The 20,921-nt window shown below is 33.9% G+C and overlaps 1 protein-coding gene across 1 annotated transcript in view; it reads left to right on the plus strand.

Annotated features, from left to right (window-relative positions):
* Nucleotides 1-4,036: 4,036 nt before the first annotated feature.
* Nucleotides 4,037-20,921, plus strand: part of LOC101901103 (B-cell receptor CD22) — a 533,140-nt gene continuing 516,255 nt past the window's right edge. Inside the window, exon 1 of the mRNA XM_059123997.1 lies at nt 4,037-4,101. The gene's annotated coding sequence lies outside the window, so the exon portion shown is untranslated. The remainder of the gene's footprint in view (nt 4,102-20,921) is intronic.

Raw genomic sequence — 20,921 nt, forward strand, 5'->3', positions numbered from 1 at the left:
ACTTACAAAAGACTTCCTGGTTCTCAAGGACGGACGGTCGGATGGATCGACATAGCAGGGTAGAATACATGGCAGAGATGTTTCAAATTTTCCTAAAAAGCAAAAACGAAGTATTCACTCAATATTAATGCCAGGACAGAGAGACAAAACGGGGAATATTGTCGCCGTTAAGTCATTGTCACAGCAATGCATTTAGTCCTTTCTGTCCTCTCCTGCCATATCCTTCATCGTCTTCTTCTTCTTTGGAGTATTTTGTAATTTACATTTAATTAGGGATTGTGCTTTGGCGAAAAATTGCATGTTAAACGACAAAACATTATCCTTTTCTTTTGTTGGCCGACCCAGCGAACGAGACAGACAGGAACAAGGCCCGGACAAAGACACTGCCATTGCCAGGAATATTCACAAAGGAATTACCACAATGCCGTGCACAATCTTAAGATTCTACAATGTCATTTTATATTCCTGGCAAATATCTGGGGATTTGCGTTGTTGCGTTGGTTTTTTTGTTGCTGTTGTTGCATCTCCGCATCAAGCTTACATCATTAAATGAGACATAAAGTCGTACAAAGTCTTGAACTATTTCAGGAACAAATTTTCATTTCCGCTTTAAGAGAAAAGAAAGGAGAAAAGGACTATTTAAAAGGAGTGATGAAAGTAAAAAAAAAAGAAAAGCAAAAAAAGTTTGAGAGGTTTAAAAAAGTCAATATTTAATAAAATTTTTTTCAAAAACTAAAAAAAAACTACAATATAATGGGGGCGTATGAGTGGTGACAATACGTATACGCAACCATATTTCGGGCGTATACGTGGTAGCAATACGTATGAGACACAAGTCGTACAAAGCCTTGAACTATTTCATGAAAAATTATTAAATTTTCCTTTATAAAAATGAGAGAAGAGCGAATTGAGAGGAGTGAGAAAAGTACAAAAAAACAGAAAAAGTTTTAGAGATTTAAAAATTTTCATTGTTGAATGACATTTTTTTTTTTGATTACAAAACTTAAATATCTGAAAAATCCCACTAAGCGTATGAGTGGTAACTGGTGGGGGTGATTTGAGAACTTTAATGGAAGCGTCGCATTTCTGATTCCTGGGGTTGTATTGAGCAAAAAAGCCCACTTGACCATATGTCTATGGTGAAAATCGAGCCCCCCTCCCCATTTTGACTTGACCTTTTTTTCCGACTTTATTTTGTTTTAGAAAAGATGCAAATTTTTTTCGCCTTATATTTCATTAACTATAGGAAATTTTGACTTGCATTCAAAAGAGCATTTGTAGGTATTGAGTCCGGCTACAATTTCTCCGAACATATTAATTATAAACAACTTCGTTTTCAATGTCAAAAAGTCGAAAATAGAAAATTTCAATTATTTTTTGGAAAATGGAAGATATTCTAGGGCTATATCTCGTAAACTGTTTACAACCTCCATTTACTTTCAAATGGAGAATTTTAGCAGTTATCTCGGGCTACAATTTCTTTGAACATATTACAAAGGAAAATTTTTGTTTTCATGGTCAAAAAATTGAAATTCATCATTTTAATGTTTTCTGTTTTTTTTTTAATATTATGGCCTATAAAAGCAAATCCATTAAGATTTTTGTTCCAATGTCAAAATAAAAATTGTAGCCAAGGCAATAGTTAAGAACTCTCTAAAATATTGTAAAGGCATTGGAGTGCTCATTCTGGCAGTTATTGCCTTGAGAAGGTGTACATTTTCATTAAAAAATTATAAACATATTGAAATTTTAATTTTCCACACTTTTGAGTTTTTGATCACGAAAACGGAGTTTTTTATAATTAAAATGCTTAGAGAAATTATAGACCGAGACAGTACCTACATTTCTTCTTCTGGATGCAAATCAAAATTTTAAATAGTTGACGAAATAAAAGCCGTACAAAATTAAATAAGAAAATAGTCGAAAACATAGAAAATTCACATTTCAATTGTTTTTTGGAAAATATGAGAATATTCTTGGGCTCATATTGCGTTATCTGTTTAAAATTTTCAATTACTACCAAAAGAGGAATTTTAGAGATTATCGCAGGCTACAATTTCCTGAAACATATTATAAAGAAAAAAATTTGTTTTCTTTAGCAAAAATTTGAATTTAGCATTTTTCAACTCTTTAAGAAATGTTTGTATAAAAACGCCGATAAACTGAGATTTTCGATCCAATATTAAAACAAATATTGTAGCCACGACAATGGCAAAGAACTTCTGAAACATTGAAAAGGCTTTGGAATGCTTGTTCTGGCAGTTCCTGCCTTGTAAAAGTGCACATTTTAAATAAAATATTATAAAATATTGAAATTTGAATTTTTTACATTTTTGAGCGTTTGACCATGAAAATGAAGTTGTTTACAGTTAGCATGTTCAGAAAAATTGTAGTCCGGAATAATTGCTAAAATCCACCCTTTGAAAGTAAGTGAAAGATGTAGGCAGTTTATGAGATATCAGTCCGAGAATATTATCATATTTCCAAAAAAAGAATAGAAATTTGAATTTTCTACGTTTTGTCTTTTTGACCATGAATGCGAAGTTTTCTATAATTGATATGTTCGGGAAAATTGTAGCTCGAGATACAAGATACAACTTTTCTTTTGTATGCGAATGAAAATTTCAAATAGCTGACGAAATATAAGCCAAAGATAATTTTTATCTTTTCCAAAGCAAACGTATACGCAACTATGTTTGGGGCGTATGAGTGGTGACAATACGTATACGCAGGAAAAAAAATTTTTGACATTGTTTTGTTTACTTTTTAAAGCTAGATTTCATTTTAATTTTGTGTGAAGGTAAATTTCATTACAAAAAATTATTTTAAAGGCAAAATTCCATTTTTTTGATAAAAAAAATTTCAAGGTATAGAAAAGGGGAGAACTTTGTGGACATACATATAGCCTGGGTACAAATAAATATTTCGTCATTGTCAAATCTTTCCTCACCCAAATATTCCCACCAAAATTGATTAACACCTTAAAGCTAAATTTGAAAATTCCATTGCATATTTAAGTCATTGTTTACATGAACAACAATTAAACACGCCTGAAAGTAGACAACAAGGCAATGAACTAATGAAAAGTACAACAACAAATTTCCATAGAAGTGAGGTTGTTTGTTGCTCACAATGTTTGCCTCAAGTAAGGCAACATTTTTAAAAGCAATAACCAAAAGAGCCTTGCCTTCTCCTTCCCCACTCCTTGGCCTTTACCACAGCTTCGGCCACATTCTATGCCAAAAATGCGGAAATGGAAAATTTCTTGCTACGTTAAAATACCACAAAAGCCAAAATTCACAAAATTACAAAAATTCCAAACAATGTCACCGACACACACACACACTCACACTGAGAGAGATTCACTAGTATATGCTCGGCACAACCATATTAAATGCAGCACCACATAAAAGCATCTTCGCGGAAATAGTTATACAGTCGAGCAGCATAAATACACATGCCTGTTATTGTATTAGAGACAATGAAAATGTGGTGCGAAAAAGTGCTGCACTTAAGATTTTAAATTTTAATAGAAGGGGGAAGGGAGGAGGGAGGTGAGAGAAAAAGAGATAGGAGTTTCTTAAAATCAGGATATGACTAAATGCTATTTAGTTATGGCATACGGCAAGTTATTATGCATTAAAATTTACACAGCTTTAATAGACGATTGAAAAGAAAAGAGAATTTTGTTGGAAATAGGTGGGCGTTTAACTACTGCCATCAAGTATACGCCCTGGGTTACAAAGGGAGCGTGCTTTGTGGATCGCCAGATAAATTAATTTTTAAGAATATTTTTTTAAGCAAAGTTTTTTTCAAAGGATCAATTAACACTTTTGGGTTTTTAGAAATTTTTCTCAAGTCAGTCCACATTATGGTCTTCTTAATATTTTTTTGAAAGTTCAGGACACACTCGAATATTTTTAAAATATTTTTCAATGACTTAGCTATACTACCGAATTTAGAAAAATATTTAAAATTTAAAATTTGTTGAATACATATTTAGATATTAATTTCAAATTATTATTCCCTTTTGCAGAATCCTCTTATTTCTGGATATTCGCAATTATCTCATCTACACATTCATCAAGGAGATTTTGAAAGGTAAGTTGAATTAAGAATGTTGAATTGAGAATTCCTTGAATTTGCAAACATTTGATTTTAAGCCCTCGCGTTATGCTCCAATAGAGAGCAAACTATAAGCTACTTAGGTGTGGCGTAACTGATCCTTTTGATGCAGTAATTAATTGTTCACTGGTTCAGTGGTTCACCCGTTAACTACATGAAGACATTCGCAGATTTGAGGCGATTCCTTGAAATTTTAAGATTTTTGTTCCTTTTCATAGATTTTAAATTAAATGGTTTTAGTTTCCGAAATAGCGATTTTAAGAAGTGGGATTGGTAGTCCTATGAGATGGTGAAAATTCATATTTCTTTTAAATAATTATTGAAATTATGGACTTATATATAAAAATTTCTCTGAAATTTAAAATAATTTTTGTTGGTTCTCCCATGCGTATGAGTGTTGATGTTTAGTATACGTCCAACTTAATTTTTTAAAAAGGAAGCAATAAAATAAGGTAGGTTTATTTCTGAAGATAAACGCCATAATTTTTACTTTTTTTTTCATTGAATTAAAGCAAAAAATTTCGGAAATAGCATCTAATTTTAGAATAAATTTAGATTTGTTCGAATTGGCCACTTTTGGTCCGAATTATGGCCCTCGGACGGCCAATAAAACCACTCGTCACATTCCCAAAATGTTTGCGTGCCCAAGGCTTTAATACACCCTCCAGAATATTTTCGCGATAATATTCGGTATTTATTCTGATGTGGCGGTTCACACCACACCATGGCCGGCGCTTGAGTTCTGGTGGGCAACCGAAGGTTCACATTTTCAGCTGACCTCTTAGGCAGGTCAATTCGATCATTTTTTTGTTTACAAACTGCTGGGCAACGAATGCTTTCTCATCGGAGAAAACCAAATTCTGGTAGGCTACGCTACCAGTATCACGGTGATACGAGACACAAAAGATTTATTCACATTTAAATGTTGAAGTGCTCTAACGATAACCACTTGTGGTTTTCAACCAATGTCAATGGAATAATTTTAACAGCTGTCGAATGAGTGGCTTAGAAATGACAGTAGTCCGCAGTTGGTTGCAGTTTTTTCATCTCATCTTAGTCAGCATAAAATTCTATGTCCATTTAGCGATGTCCATCTATCCGTCTATGGAAATCACTCAGGCTTCCGCAGGAATTTTGGTATTGAAAATGGGCCATGTAGGTCCACGTTTTGGTATAGCTCCATATAACGATGCCTCCCGATATTCGGGTTCTTTAATGATTGCAGCAACATTATTCACCGGAATTGTTTGGCAAAAATTTGGCATTTAAAGTGCGAAATGGATACTACAGCTTATGACAGAAAATTGTCTGTGCAGATCCACGTCTTCGTATAGACCCCATGTAACGGTACCTCCCGATATTCCGAATTTTGATGATTTTTGCGACATTATTCACCGCAAATATTTCAAATTTGCTATTTGAAATTGGTAGTGGATACAACAGCCTATGACAAAAAAGTGTCTGTGCAGGTCCACGTCTTCGTATAGCCCCCATATAGCGCTACTTCCCGATATTCGGTATTTTGATGATTTAAGCGACACTATTCACCGGAATTGTTTCAAATTTGGTATTTGAAGTTCGTAACGGATACTACAGCCTATGACAGGAGATTGTCTGTGCAGGTCCACGTCTTCGTATAGCCCCTATATAATGGTACCTCCCCTTTTTCGGTATTTTGGTGATTTAAGCGACATTATTCACCGGAATTGTTTCAAATATGGTATTTGAAGTTCGTAACGGATACTATAGCCTATGAGAGGAGATTGTCTGTGCAGGTCTACGTCTTCACCTAGCCCTGTATAACTGTATATCCCGATATTCGGTATTTTGATGAATTTAGCGACATTATTCATCGGAATTGTTTCAAATTTGGTATTTGAAGTTCGTAACAGGTACTTAAGCCTGTGACAAAAAATTTCGTATGCAGATCCACGTTCGTATGCAGCCTATATCCTCCTGTATTTGGTATTTTGATGATTTTAGCTATAATATTCACCGATTTTTTTAGTTTCGCTTTTGAATATTCTAATGGCTTATGGAAAAAGTTAATTAAAAGAAAGGGAGAGAAAAAGTACATAATTCTCATTTTTAGAAAATATTTTTCTAATTTGAAATAAATTCCAATTTCGCTTTTTGTTTAGAACTCTCTCTCTGTATGTTTTCCATGACCATGTCCATTCTCTCTGCTTATCTCGTCCCATTTGAAGCTACTTCAAAAAAAGAAAAAAATACTGAAATTCAATTTTTATTTATTTTAATTTTCAATTTTATTTTGTTATCCACCATCAAATGAATATCCATATCCATGACCATTTTAAATTTCCCTTATTTTGTAATGAAATGTATCCTACAAAAATACCATAGTCAACAATTCAGATGCCATTGGAAGCGTTTGTATATCAACCTCCACCCACACCCCCGGAATAAGTCATGGGTGCCGGCATTCCCTGGGTACTCCATTGAAATTGTAAAGAATTTTTCCAATTCAATTCAATGGAAATATTCAATTGCATATCACTTTGTAGTAATGGAAAAGCTATGCAAGCTCACAGAGATGTGTGAGAGAGTGAGCGAGTGCTGTGAGTGAGTAAGGGTCTAAGTAAGTTTGGATCCACACAAGTTGCTAAAGGAAAAGTATGTTGTTTATTTAGCATTTCCGAAACCCCTTCGTTTTTTTCTTTTTCAAGAACAAGGGAATGCTGTGTTATATGGTGTAAGGAGGGGAGGGGTTGGGGGATGGGGAAATATTTGTTGATTGAAGCAGCAGCAAAAAATAAAGTCTGAAAGTTTTTCACTTCAACGCCTCGCCTTAAGTTGTTGTCGTTCTCTGCTTCTCCCCTTCCGCTTTTGTTACCCCTTTTTCCCTGTTTTGGCTTCCATTCCATTGATATTGTATTTTTGTCGTTGTTGTTGTCCGCCTTCTACTTTTCGAAGCATATCAATGGATAAATTGTTGCATTGATAAGTAAAATTGATTGAAAATATAGTTTAAAGGCATTTTGTCAGAAAACTTTCTTAGTTTTTTATTCCACTCTTCACTCATCTTCTTTCAAAGCTCGTGCTTAACAAAGTAACTACTAATTTGAAGTAGTCGCAAAAAAGAGAGAAAAAAACTAAACTGTTCAAGAAATTAAATTGCTCGATGTTTGTTTTGTAAGTGTGTGTGTGTGTGTGTGTGTGAGGGGATAAATGAATTGCATTGAGAGTATATTTTCCGAATGCGGAAGTATTTTCCTTTTTTTGTTGTTGTTGCCAATAAAATATGTTACGAAGTAAGTTAAGGAATTATTAAAATTCCAATTTCAAGGAGAGGAACTTAGTTCCTTTGAGACTTAAGTCAGGAGAAAAAGAAGGTTTGTAAAGAGGTTTCTTTTTAAGTTTTCTTAAAAGAATGTCATGGATAACTTAAATCCTGATGTAACTCCGAAAATTAAGAAAACAGAAAATAAAATACTGTGGAGCACCATGACGTATGAGTATTGTTAGCACTCATACTCTCAGTGTACCACCTGTTATTATTAATGGAAGAACAACAGAAATAATACACTGTGCGGTAATATTCAATTTTTCAATAATTAAGCCTATGAAAACAGGGCCAAAAATGAAGACACATGTATCGGCGTTTTGAAATTTACATCAAAAAGTAAACTAAATAAATGGGGGAACATTCCCCTGTCTCCTACACTTCGGATTAAGACTCCTTGGAATTCGTTCATTTTAGGCACATGGTGTTTTCAGCGATAAGACAGATATGTTAACCCTTTAGCGAGTCAACAAAGGGGTCTTTTTGGTCCTTTTATCAAAAAAGGTAAAAAACTTAATTTACACGTTATTGTATTTTACAGCTAAAAGTAAACTAAATAAAGTGGGAGGGGCAACGATCCCTCCTCATCAACACTTTTTCGGATAAAGATTACTTGGAATCCGTTCATTTTAGGTATATGGTGTCTTCGGCAATATGACATATAAAATTACGAGGAATATTTCGGTCAAAAATGTTAACGCTCAAGCGAGTCAACAAAGGTGTCTTTTTGGTGATTTTATAAAAAAGGTAAAAGCATTTATTTACACGTTATTGTATTTTACAACCAAAAGTAAACTAAATAAAGGGGGAGGGAGCACGTTCCCCCCTCATCAACACTTTTGAAAAATAATCGGATAAAGATTACTAGGAATCCGTTGATTTTAGGTATATGGTGTCTACGACAATATGAAAGATAAAATTACGAGGAAGATTTCGCTCAGAAATTTTAACCCTTAAGCGAGTCAACAAAGGGGTGTTTTTTGTCCTTTTTTCAAAAAAGGTTAAAAACTTCACTTAAACGTTATTGTAGCAAATCAAAATATTCTACAAAATTATTTAACATAAAATTCTACTTAAGACTCTAGAAGAAGTGACTCGTGATGAAAATCGAGCGTGACAGTGTGAGCACTCTAGCATTTAAATGTGAATAAATCTTTTGTGTCTCGTGCCGTCGCTCAGTACCCTGATAATGATACTGATAATGAGTGGTCGAAAGAAAAAAGGAACAGCAGCAGAAATGGTTCGCAAAGTAAAGAAGCGACCAGCATCGCAGTGGCCGAAAAATGGCTCACGAGCTGAACATATCGCAATATTCCATTCGGAAAATATTGAAAATTGAGCTCCATTCGCAAAGCTTGAAAAATAAAGCCACTCATATTCCAAACAAAAATGCAAAAACTTAAACCGCAACGGAAATAAAATAGACTCAAAAGAGCTAAAGAGTTGCTTTGCTTGGCCGAAGGTGGTGAACTGCCGAATTTGGTTTTCTCCGATGGAAAAACATTCGTTGTCCAGCAGTTTGTAAATAAACAAAATAATCGTGCTTACTTGCCAAAGAGGTCAGCTGAAAATGTGCACCTTGGGCTGGCCACCAGAACTCAAGCACCGGTCATGCTGATGGTGCGGGCCGCCATAACAGCCGGTTGTCGCTCTCTTCTTGCATTAATCGACCGTGGCATCAGAATAAAAGCCGAATATTATTGCGAAAATATTCTGGGGGGTGTATTAAAGCCTTGGGCTCGCAAACATTTTGGCCGCAGACCTTGGACATTGCAACAGGACTCAGCACCATTGCACTCAGCGATCGCACGTGCCGCCCAAGAATGGTTACAGAACGAGGTTCCTCGCTTCATTTCTAGCGCACAATGGCCACAAAAATCTCCGGATACCAATCCGTTGGACTATTGTGTCTGGAGTGTTTTGGAAAGCAAGGTTGGCACTAAAAAATGCCAAAGTGTCGATCACCTCAAGCAAGCGCTTCGCCGGGATTGGGCCAAAATACCGCAGAGCAACATTCGGGAAGCGTATGACGGTTTAATTGGCCGTTTAAGGCCATAATTCGTGCCCAAAGGACCAATTAGAACAAATTTGAAATTAATCTAAAATTTGATGCTATTTCCGACATTTTTTTAAGAAAATTAAAAAAAAAAATTAAAAATTATTACCTTTGAATTTGTTGTAACTTTTTTTATCTCACCCTGGGAGCTATATCTATTTGTGCACCTGTTTTCGCCATATTTGAAGTAATTGTTTCTATGATGAATTCAGCCGAAATCGCCAAGATTCAGTTGATTTGTGCTTAATTGTGTGCTTAATTCGAAATTGTTTGAAGATATACGTGGGAGTTCTATCCAAATTTGAACTCTCACCAATTTCAAATTCTCACCAATTTTAATAGGGTTCGTCCTTGGGTCCCAGCAAATAGTGTTTGGAATATTTCGTCTTAATCGGATAAGGAATGCGATCTGTATTTTGTCTACAAGAGTACATGGATGGACGGACCGGCAGAGTGGCAAACATAAATCGACTCAGAAAGTGATTCCATGAATATCCTCTAAAGTAACTATGGGTCTATATCGCTCCCTTCTCCATGTTACAAACAAATGCACAAAGACATAATATCCTTACGACTATGTGGTGTGGGGTATATAAATGATTGCAGCATTGCAAGGCGATCCAACCACTGATTTAACCTTAAATGAAATTTGTTGTCAAAGTGTATTTCTTTTATAAAAAAAAGGAAAGCAATCCTAAAAAACCTTTTTTTGCGGTATTCTAAACGCTATTCTTATTTATAAAATGCCTTTTAATAAAAGGTGATGGAAGAATAATTTGAGGCAGGATACAAAAAGAACAACCCCATCCCTCTCACAACCTTTTGAAGGTTTTCAATTGATAAAATTATTCAATACCCCAATTTTCAAATTGTAACGTATACTTAACGTCAATCCTCATACGACCAAGAGAATTTCACGATATATTCGAATCTCGAATGGGAAAATCTGAATAGCAATAGGTATCTTAAAGTATATGGAGGAATCCTGAAAAAAATATTAAATATTCCTACTACTAAATGATGAGGATTGGTGTAGGTATTCCCAGCCTTATCCCCTGGTAAACATTACCTTCGTTCTCCACTAATAAACAAACGTTTTATAAAAACAACAATAAAGGGATTAAGCCTGACCATTTTGCAACAACAAAATATTATGGTATCCCGAACAAACAAGCCAACACTGTTCTATTCCTAAATATAAAATATGGCGTATACATCATGACATTAATCATACGCCAATAAGGACATAGTGAAAAAAACTATATTTTTTACTGGATCTAAGAAATAATTTTGGTCTTTTTATTTAAATCACGTATTGAACCTATGGGAAGCTATTTTATCAAACGGGTTCCCCCTCTCCCCATGTTCCACCTTTTCATTCCTTTCATTGTTTCGTTGTAAAGAATAAAAAAAAAACCTCCCATCTAGTAATCACAACACATGAGTCATTATTTGATTTAAAATTTCCATTAAATGATAACAACAAAATTATATGGCCATAAAATAAGGACCAGCGATGGCGAGCACACAAGGGCCATCAGGAACCAAGAACAAGTCCTTTAAAAAATAAATTAAAAAAAGTGACTCCCAAAATAAAGGATAATTTTTCGAAAAACAGCAGCAACAATAACAAAAAGGCAATATATCTTCCCTAAGGACACTCAGGCGTTTGCTGTGTTTCATTTCCTTCGATGTCATGGCCGGAGAAAAGCTGATGCGATGCAAAGAAAATCCAACCAGAAAAAAATGCAAACAAACAAAATTCTTTAAGAACAGGATAATGGTCATAATCAACGTCATCGTCATTATCAGCATTTATATTCTCATCCTCTTCGTTCTCGTCCTCTTGTCTCCTTTCTCTCTTTCAGCAGCTGCAGCAAAAAAACGGAAGTTACTGCTGCAGCCATTTCCCCGTAAATTTGTATTGTTGCTGTTGTGGCTGCTGCCGTTCATGTATAATTTTAGCTGCATCATGTTTGTGGCAATTATAAATGTCGGGTTAACCATGTGCAGACATAAATAATCTTACAATTTTTCCTCCAGAAAGCAATGAACATCAGTAGCAGAAGTGGCAGCAGCGAAAAAGCTGGGAAAAGGTGTTTTCGAAAAAAACTACTGAAAACAATCATCGCCTAATAACACTTGAGATAAGAAAAGTTTCCTTACGTCTAGCAGCTATATAACACTCTATTTGACTTGGATGGCTGACTGGGTGGCTGGCTGGCTGGCAGCCGTGGTGTGTGTCTGCCCTGAGAAGGTGTTTGCCATCGCTTGTCTTGGCATGAAGTATATTTTCTCCTGGCTCGAGGATTTTTTTTCTACCTCGCATGTTTTTAGACGTTTATGTAAGAAAGTGTTAAAAGATTTCTACGTGCTTGATGACAGATAATGTGTTAGGAAATGAAGCGATTTTTTCGCTCGCTCTCTTCCTCCTTCTCGCAGTTTTTAGTTGCTTGTCTAGAATTTTTAATGATAAATATAGGAAATAAATTTTAGTTTTATAAAAAGTATTTAAGTAATTTGCAAAAGCTAGAAGGAGAAAAAATAAAACAAAAACTTGGAGACCATGAATTTAAGGCGTTTAAATTAAATTTTATGGGGAAATCAGGTCGTATGAGTATCATCAATACTTATACGCCCCGATGTACCATTTGGATTCTCTTTGGCTAAGAACCAAGAAAGAGTTGCTAAAAATGCTACAATTCAGAAAAATACATCCTAGAAAAATATTTTTAGCTCTGGTATTACTCCTAGTCAGAAAAGGGTTATAATAACTTCTGGGAAGTAATTCTTCTACGCAAGAGGGTGTATTACATTTATTTTATGTACTAGAAGATCTTGCTGCAAAGGTATTCTATATAGAACAGAAGCTCTTCTGGGTAGTGGCGACCTCTGAGGTGGGTTTCTAGATAAAAAGATCTTCAAAAGGTCCTCCATGTGCTGAAGGCTCCCAGAGAATATATGGAAAAACATCTTCATATAGAAGAATCCTCAGCAGTCATTCTATGTGTGGCAGAAGCTCCTCTGGATAATGGCGGCCTCTTAGAAATCCTTTTAAAGGTAGGAATGTCTTCATTGATACTCCTGCAAATTTGTGTTGGCATATACGACCTCAGATGGGCTTCTGGAGAAGAAGGTATTTAAAAGGTCTTTCAAGTACTGTATGCTTCAAGAAGATCCAAGGAAGGACCTCTATATATAGAAAATCTTTCAAAAAATAATAGTGCTTTAGCAGGAAATCGGAAAATGTATCTTAAAGAAAGCTCTTCATGGCATATATGACCTTTGAAATGTTCTCTGTTTATATATGTTATAAAAATTTCTTTAAGGAAAATAAGACTTCTTGCAGGTCTTCCAGATAAAGGAGACCTTCTTAAAATTTCTTTTGATGAGAAGACCTCTATAAGTTCTGGTAGGAATATAAGACCCCAGATGGTCTTCTAGGTACAAAAGGACTTTAAATAGCCCTTCAAACTGCAAAGGCCCCCAGAAGATCTATGAAAGGACTAGGTATAGAAGGGCATTAAAAATTGTCCGGAAATAAATGGCCTTTAGAGGGAAATCCGAAATCCTAATCTAAATTTCTTAAAAGTAAATAAGACTTCTTCTACGTCTACCAGATATTTTTTTTGGTGAGAAGTAGATTTGGTAGGAAAAACACCCCCCATGGTCTTCTAGGTACATGAGGACTTCTTGTAGATCTTCTGTAAGTTCTGGTAGGAATATAAGACCCCGCATGGTCTTTAAGGTACAAAAGGACTTTAAATGGTTTTTAAAATTGTGAAGGACCCCAGAAGATCTATGAAAGGACTGGGTATAGGGTAAAAATTGTCCGGAAATAAATGAAATAATAGTTCTTTAAGAACTATTCTAAAGTTCTTAAAAGAAAAGAAGATTTCTTCTACGCCTAACAGATATTTTTTTTGGAGAAGAAAATTTGGTAGGAAAAAACACCCCCATGTTCTTCTAGGTACATGAGGACTTCTTGTAGATCTTCTGTAAGTTCTGGTAGGAATATAAGACCCCAGAAGGTCTTCTAGGTACAAAAGGACCTTAAATGGTCTTTCAAATTGTAAAGGACCTCAGAAGATCTATGAAAGGACTATATATATATAAGGAAGTAAAAATTATCCGGAAAGAAATGGCCTTTAGAAGGAAACCAGAAATCCTATTCTAAAGTTCTTAAAAGAAAAGAAGACGTCTTCTACGTCTACCAGTTAGTTTCTTTTGGTGAGAAGACCTCTGTTAGTTTTGGTAGGAAAAAATACTCCCGATGGTCTTCTACTTACATAAGGATATTAAATGGTCCTTTAAGTACAATATATAGTTTTGTTTTTTTTTTTTTGGAGAGAAGACCTCTGTAAGTTTTGATAGGAAAAAAGTACCGATCTACCGAAGAACTTCTAGGTATAGAATAAATGTAAAAACTCCTTCAGAAATAAAAGGACTTTAGAAGGAAATCGAAAGGTGAAATTTGTAAAAGGTCTTCTGTATAAAAAAGTTATTTCAATTTTCTTCAAGAAGTGAAAGGCTTCTTGCAGATCTTCCAGGTAAAAGAAGCAAAATAGATAAAATATTCTTCTTGGTATGGGCGACTTTTATAAGTTTTGGTAGGAATAAAATACGCCAGATGACCTTTTGGGGACAGGCCATCCGGTGTAAATGACTTACAATTCTGAAAAAATTGTCTCCTTGAAAAACAATTTTTTAATCCTTGTTTAAAGGGCTATCCCGCATTGAAAAAATATTCTTGAAAATACCGTGTTTAAAGGGTGTTTTCTTGTCAAAGAGACTCTTGGTTCTTGAGAGGTGTTTTTTCAAGTAAAGGGTTGAAACAAATTCAAAAGTTGGGAGCAGAAAATATCTCGTTCTGAGGAAATATTTAGAAGTGGTAGTCTTTAAAAAAATATATATTTCTAAAAACTCCAAGTGTAAGGATAGTTGACCCTTAAAAACTTTTTCCTTGAAAATACAATACTTGCAGGTCATTCTTGAGAAAATATTGTTAAGAAATTTAAAGGACTGGGAGTCCTTAAAAATCATTCTTAAATTAGTTATATTTTAAAGGGCTGTGGGTTCTTGAAAAAAAAAAAAAATATATTAAAAAAAAATTAGTTTGAGGACTGTTGACCCTTGAAGAATTGTTCTCAAAAAAATACACGTGCTTCGACATTTTTTTTTTTAGATTTTGAAGTGCTGCTGGTCCTTGAAAATATATCTGACAAAAATAAGTGTGAGGACTTTTGATCCTTGAAAAATGTTCCCCAAAAAACGGATCTTGATTGGTCTTTAAGGAAATATTAAAAAGCAGATTTTTTTAAAAAAATTGGTCCTTGAATCCTTTTTTATGCATACAAGTATTAAGGATTGTTTATCCTTGAATGGATTTCAGAAAAATACGTTCGGAGGGCTATTGATCTTTGTGAAATATTTTTAAAACCCTAATTTAGAGATTTTTTTGTCCTGGAATAAGGATATAGGGTATTGAAAGGATCTCAAAATGTAGATGAAGAGACTTCAGTATGGATTCTCTTATCATAAACGATCTTGAAGAAGTTTCCTTAATATAAAATCAAGTACTTTAGGTCTTCTAGGCCCAAGGGCTTTCTCTTTATCCTTTTTATATAGCAGACATTGAATATTACCATATAAACTTGATCTCTGATTTCTTTTCACTTCCATTGTTCCATGAGAACTTCAAAAATGAGACAAATACCAGCATTCCCACTTGAGGTAACGACTAACGAGACTGAATTGCGAATGTGAAACACACAGACACACACCACAATAACCACAATGAATGAAATGAAATTTGATAAAGACATTGCACTCGGGGAAAATGTAAACAACAACAAATGAAAAGAAAAAAAAAACAAGAAAAACTCACGTGAACTTTTAGTATTTCATACGGGGGAGGAGAGAACGGTTTCTTCCATGGAGGAGAAGAAGATGCATCTTCTAATTCATGGTTTTGCCTCTGAGTAAATAGCAGATGTCAACGACACAAATAAATACGTTAAAGGACACCCTGAGAGACAAAGCATCCTGTACATCAAACACACGCACACACATACACACAAAGGAATGACAGCCGTGATGTTGCAAGGATGCCATAGATATCTTGTAAATGGTATTGTGCAATAAAACGATTATCGAGGAGAAAATTTAAGAAGAACAACAACAACACAACCACACACGCACAAGCTACGGAGGAGACAAATAAAAGAAAAACAGCTACCCAACGAACATGAGCCTGAAATAACAACAACAGCCAACAACGACAACACTACAATAAAAAAGATTACATCATAAGAAAACGATTAAAACTTGAGACGTGCTCTTAGAAAACAGGACTACGAAAAAGTAGTTGCAAGACGGGCAAGAAAAACGCAAAATCACTTTGAAAACAAACATATTAAAAGCTTTAAATGTAAACATGCTCTAGAAGACACACTCATGCTCACACACACACGCACACACCTTTACATCTGTGAGTGTTGTGGCATGCACTTCAAATTTACTATATCCTTGGCCAGGATCCTTTGTGTGTGTACATGTGAGAGTGTCTCGAGTACAAACATAGACCAAAAAGTGATTGTTTGTTTTCCTCTCTAAGACGGCGACGGTGGTGGTGGCGGTTGCTGCCTGCATTTCCTTTCTTGGTAAATACGGCCACAAGGAAGTTGTAAAAGTTCAAGTAGAATCCACATGAACTTCGCCGAACCACACACACATGAGAGGAGAAGAAAGAATACGCCACCATTACCACAACTCAAGCGGTTAGCTGAAGTTCCATCTTCATAATTTTTCAAAAAGGAGCGAAGATTTATTCTGGTTTCGTGGAAGACCATCCGCCTGGCTGGTTGGTTAGCGCTACGAATGCTGATTGCTGGCTGCCGTTGTCCTGACAGTGGCATAGAAAATTAAATTGCCAGCGCCCTGTGAAGACAATGGCGACATGTTTGTGTCACACAAAAAGCATTTGAATCGACGTTAAGAGTGGTGAGGAAGGGGGTGTAATAAAACGGGGAAAGAAGAAACTTAAATTGCAAATGGTGATGAAGATGAGTTCCTAAAACAAAACTTAGCTGGGAAAACTGCGTTTGCAATTGTTGTACAATTGAAATACATGATGCCACATTAGTTAGAGGAACTAGGAATGGATTTAATATTGGATGGATGATGGTTGGAACCAAGTAAATGGAGGATAGGGAGGTGGTATGATAAGGGAAATAAAATTTTTGGGAAGAATTTGATTTTTATTGGAAGTTTTAGAAGGCCAATGGAGCGTATGAGTGCTGACAAAACGAATACGACACTGGGGGGGCGTTTTTGAGATGATTTATTCTTTGGGGAGTTTTAAAAGTAGAATTAAATTAAAAAAGTATTTTTCAGGGTCAAAAAAAGGTTCTTCAAAACAAAAAAAAAAAAAAAAAAAAAATAAAAATAATAATAAATAAATAAATTGTAAAAAAATAAAAAATAATTAAAATAAAAAAATAAATAAAAAAATTAAAAATAAAAAAAAATAAGAACCCAACAAGAACTTGTATGATTTTTTCCGTCCTGAATTTTTAATAGATTGATTTGATTGACTGGGGTCGTTATTGAGATGAATTATTCTTTGGGGAGTTTTCAAAGCAGAACCAAATTAAAAAAGTATTTTCCGGGCCAAAAAACGGTTCTTAAAAAAAAAAATTAAATAAATAAATAAAAACAATTAAGAAATAAATAAAAAAAAATAAAAGAATAAAAAACCCTTTAAAAGAACCCAAAAAGAATTTTTATGATTTTTTTTCTGTCCTGAATTTTTAATAAATTGATTCGATTGACTGGGGGTTTTATGGAGATGAATTATTCTTTGGGATGTTTTTAAAGTAGCACCAAATTAAAAATGTATTTTTCCGGGTCAAAAAAAGGTTCTTCAAAAAAAAAAAAAAAAAAAAAAAAAAATTAAATAAATAAATAAGTTTAAAAAAATAAATAAAGAAATTAAAAATAAAAGAATAAAAAGTCTTTTTAGAACCCAACAAGAATTTTTGTGATTTTTTTCCGTCCTGAATTTTTAATAGATTGATTTGATGGACTGGGGGCATTATTGAGATGAATTATCCTTTGGGATGTTTTTCAAGTAGCACCAAATTAAAAAAACATTTTTCCGGGTCAAAAAAAGGTTCTTAAAAAATAAATAAATAAGTAAATTTAAAAAAAAAATAAATAAATAAGTTAAAAATAAAAGAACAAAAAAATCTTTTAAGAACCCAACAAGAATTTTTATAATTTTTTCCTGTCCTGAATTTTTAATAGATTGATTTGATTGACTCAGATATTTTGGATATATCTCTTCGGAGACCAATCGTGGATTTTTGTGGTGATTTTTCCAAGGACATATATGGATTTCTTTCAGGATATTTCTTCAAGTACCCAGGCTGTATTTTTTTTTTTTGAGATTTTTCTTGAAGAAACATTGGGTTTCTTGAGATTTTTTGTTTTTGAGGCCAAACGGAAGTTTTTTCAATAATTTTCTTTTTCGGCCCTGAGAATAGAATTGATGTGATTCTCTTGGCATATTAGCCTGAGGACAAAATTTGCGTATATTTTGGAAATATCTCTTCAAAGACCAATCGAGGACTGTTCAAGGTAATTTTTGCAGGTATATTTCTTCAAGTATCTAGGCTGTATTTTTTGACATTTTTCTCAAAGGACCATATGTGGAATTTTTAAGAATTTTTTTCGAGACCAAAATAAAGTTTTGTCGTATTTTTTCAAAGAATTTTGGAAAGACTAAGCAGGAATTTTTTTTAAATTTTTTATGAACCAAGCGTACATTTTTTATGAATCTTTCGTCAAAGATCTCATGTGGAGCTTTAATTTTTTTTTTGTTAAAGGGACATAACCAGTAACTTCTCCAAAAAAGGAGATACTATTGGTCCTTGGGTCCCACCACAATTATTTGTAAAACAAATTTTTTTAATATCTAGGAATATTGGTCTCTTGGTCCGCGAAAAAATTCCATAAGAATCCAGGTAAGAATGACCATTGGTGTTCAAAAATATTCTTTTAAAGTCGAAGTTTGGGGATCGGTTGGTCGTTGAAAAAAATATTTTCAAAAAAGTTTCCTTAAAAATCCATTTTCTGTCATTGAATAATTATTTTTGGAAACCCTTATTCCTCCATAAAATAATATTTTGAATGAAGCTCTATACTTTTTTTGTCTTAACGGATCTTACCACCAATTAGACTCTGATTTCCAAGGTTTTCCAGCGTGGGGATTGGTAATTTTTTTTCCAGGGACGAACCATTATTCGAACGCTGATTTTTGTGAATTTTACTGAGAATTAGTCCTGGTTGGAAAATATTTGCCCGGGTCAACAGCTCACCAAACCTGGAATTTTAGAGAATATACTTTCAAAGATCAACAGTTTTTCAATCTTAGTTTTTTTTTTTTTTAAGATTTTTTCAAGGACCAATAACCCTGGCAAGTTGGGTAATTTTTAAAATATTTTTTCAAGGATCAAATGTAGCATACAACGTTGTTAATGTGTGGTCGATGTTACTAAGGCATTTTTCTGAAGCACCAGCACGCAATATCTCCGGCCTTATCACTCGTCGGTGGGTAGGGTTCGATATACTTCAATGCCATGAATACCACAACGCAACGAATAAATTCTTAAATTGTATGCGTGCCGTATAAGTAATAGACAGAGAAGGAAGGAAACGGAAAGAGGTTGATTCGGTGTCCGAGCAGGAAACGGAAAATTGAGGTGAATGTCGTAGCAACAACAAGAGACAAAGAGAGTGAAATGAATAGAAACATTGAGGAAATACTGAGAAAAGTTGATAGAATCAAACCATGACAAAAGACTTAGACAACATGCTGTTTTTGTTGCCAACATCGCCCTCCCAACCATGGTCGAAACGATCCATGCTAATTAGCCATCTGCATTTGTGTTTCAACCCCTATGACGTCACCAACAAGCCTTACCAAGTTTACATGGAATCAAACAGACAAGTTTTTAAACTTATTCGCTATCCATTATAATATATTTCATGCAAAATTCAATAATAAACATTATGGAATATAACGTTAGCTAGGATCGTATCCATCACAAGAAAAAAATATTAGAATTCAAATATCAAAACTTGTTCTTTATAAATTTAGTAGAAATAATATTTAAAAAAATAAAAAAATTAAATAAATAAAAAAAACAATGTAAACATTATACTAATTAAATTTCGACTTTCAAAAGTAATAATATTGAAGTTTAAAATTTGCCTTTGAAAATAAAAATTTTGGAAAATCGAATTTAAATAAATCTAAAACATATGTTGTCCAGCGAAAGTACATTAGAACCCATCAAAGATCATTGAACTATTGCTGTTTTCCTTTTTGTTTAAAATTCATAATACAGACTTTGACTGCGGTTCTCAACAACCAATATTAGGGTGACCATACCAAAAGAAATTTAAACTTAAAGCTCTGCAGCTAAAATTAATATCTTCTTAAAGAGAACATAAAACCAACAGCTAATAACCACTGTAAGGTATAGTTAATATTTTGAAAAAAAAAAATAAAATCTGTAAAATTTACAATTCAGTTGACATGGTCACTCTAATATACTTTAAAATACAACAAGGAAAAAGATGTAATAAAAATTTAAGAATTAAAACAACAACTCACCGCTCACCGTCCCTCGCTGAAAGCGCTTTCATGCGTACGTCGGCTGCGCAGCTGCTATCGTTCCTTTTATTGTGGGCAATGTTGCGTGCACTGTTTATTATGTTGCTGAGAAAGACTAGGAAATGTAGCTGAAGAGAACTGAAATGTTGCTAGCAAAATGTTTCTCGAATCTACTCACGAATGTTTCACAACATTTGTGTGTGGTGAAATGAAACTTTTGTTGCCATCGAAAAATGATGTTTACAGTAGCAACATTTCCGTAAGATCATTACCCAATATACACAAAATGTAAATTACGATTATACATATTTTTTGTTTTTGAAACACGCAGTGTTTGTTGTTGTTTAACTTGGGTAATGGTCTTATTCAGAACAAACGGTATTTTTTTTCTAAAATTCTTTTTCATATGATTTCTTTTGCACTTTTCACTGTTTATATGATTCTTTAAAATTGTTTTGTTTTCTATTTCAAATAAGTTCAAAGGCAAATCTACAAATCAAACCGTATATATATATATATATATATATATATATATATAATTACTATGGAAATAATTTAAACTAATCTTAAGAAATGGATTATAAGCACTGAATCGAGGAACACAAATGTTATATGACAAAGTTATATGTACTATTTTGAATTTAATGGCACTTTTTCATGAAAATTTCAAACCATTTCAAGCATGCAACTTTATTCTCCTTGATATTTAGGGGATCCACTTGAATTTACACCTGCCTTTTAGCGGATTTTATTGG

The sequence above is a fragment of the Musca domestica genome, unplaced genomic scaffold, assembly GCF_030504385.1.
Source record: "Musca domestica strain aabys unplaced genomic scaffold, Musca_domestica.polishedcontigs.V.1.1 27, whole genome shotgun sequence".
NCBI classification, from domain to species: domain Eukaryota; kingdom Metazoa; phylum Arthropoda; class Insecta; order Diptera; family Muscidae; genus Musca; species Musca domestica.